The following is a 1241-nucleotide window of genomic DNA, read 5'->3' on the forward strand; positions in this document are numbered from 1 at the left end:
AAAAAAAAAAAAAAATGCCTACTTTTACCACTTTTATTCAGCTTACTACTGGGAGTCCTAGCTAAAGCATTTAATCAAGAGGAAAAAGTAAAGGTCATCCAAATTGGAAAAGAGGAAGTCAAATTGTCTTTGTTTGCAGATAACATGATCTTATATATAGAAAAACTTAAATACTTCATCCCAAAACCTCTTAGAACTGATAAATTACTGGCCATTTTGTGAAGAGACGAAGACTGAGCGGTTGTGTTCGCGTTGCCGACCTCGACGAGCAGTCGGTTTCTCCACGCAGAATCCGGCAGTAGGAGACTCAGAATCGAATCTCTTCTCCCTCCCCACTCCTGTGAGATTTTTTTGATCTTCAGCTACATTTTCAGCTTTGTGAGAAACCTTATCATCAAACACAATGGCCAGCAACGTTACCAACAAGACAGATCCTCGCTCCATGAACTCCCGTGTGTTCATTGGGAATCTCAACACTCTTGTGGTCAAGAAATCTGATGTGGAGGCAATCTTTTCGAAGTACGCAAAATTGTGGGCTGCTCTGTTCATAAGGGCTTTGCCTTCGTTCAATATGTTAATGAGAGAAATGCCCGGGCTGCTGTAGCAGGAGAGGATGGCAGAATGATTGCTGGCCAGGATTTAGATATTAACCTGGCTGCAGAGCCAAAAGTGCACCGAGGAAAAGCAGGTGTGAAACGATCTGCAGCGGAGATGTACGGCTCCTCTTTTGACTTGGACTATGGCTTTCAACGGGACTATTATGATAGGATGTACAGTTACCCAGCACGTGTACCTCCTCCTCCTCCTATTGCTCGGGCTGTAGTGCCCTCGAAACGTCAGCGTGTATCAGGAAACACCTCACGAAGGGGCAAAAGTGGCTTCAATTCTAAGAGTGGACAGCGGGGATCTTCCAAGTCTGGAAAGTTGAAAGGAGATGACCTTCAGGCCATTAAGAAGGAGTTGACCCAGATAAAACAAAAAGTGATTCTCTCCTGGAAAACCTGGAAAAAATTGAAAAGGAACAGAGCAAACAAGCAGTAGAGATGAAGAACGATAAGTCAGAAGAGGAGCAGAGCAGCAGCTCCGTGAGGAAAGATGAGACTAATGTGAAGATGGAGTCTGAAGGGGGTGCAGATGACTCTGCTGAGGAGGGGGACCTACTGGATGATGATGATAATGAAGATGGGGGGATGACCAGCTGGAGTTGATCAAGGATGATGAAAAAGAGGCTGAGGAAGGAG

General features: G+C 44.9%; 1 pseudogene across 1 annotated transcript; it reads left to right on the forward strand.

Annotated features, from left to right (window-relative positions):
• The first annotated feature begins 214 nt into the window (after positions 1-214).
• On the forward strand, positions 215-1241 carry LOC105502173 (annotated as a pseudogene). Its single transcript, XR_001000292.1, has one exon. The product of XR_001000292.1 is annotated as a heterogeneous nuclear ribonucleoprotein C pseudogene (transcript).

This window comes from Colobus angolensis, unplaced genomic scaffold (genome assembly GCF_000951035.1).
Source record: "Colobus angolensis palliatus isolate OR3802 unplaced genomic scaffold, Cang.pa_1.0 Scaffold78, whole genome shotgun sequence".
Classification (NCBI taxonomy): Eukaryota; Metazoa; Chordata; class Mammalia; order Primates; family Cercopithecidae; genus Colobus; species Colobus angolensis.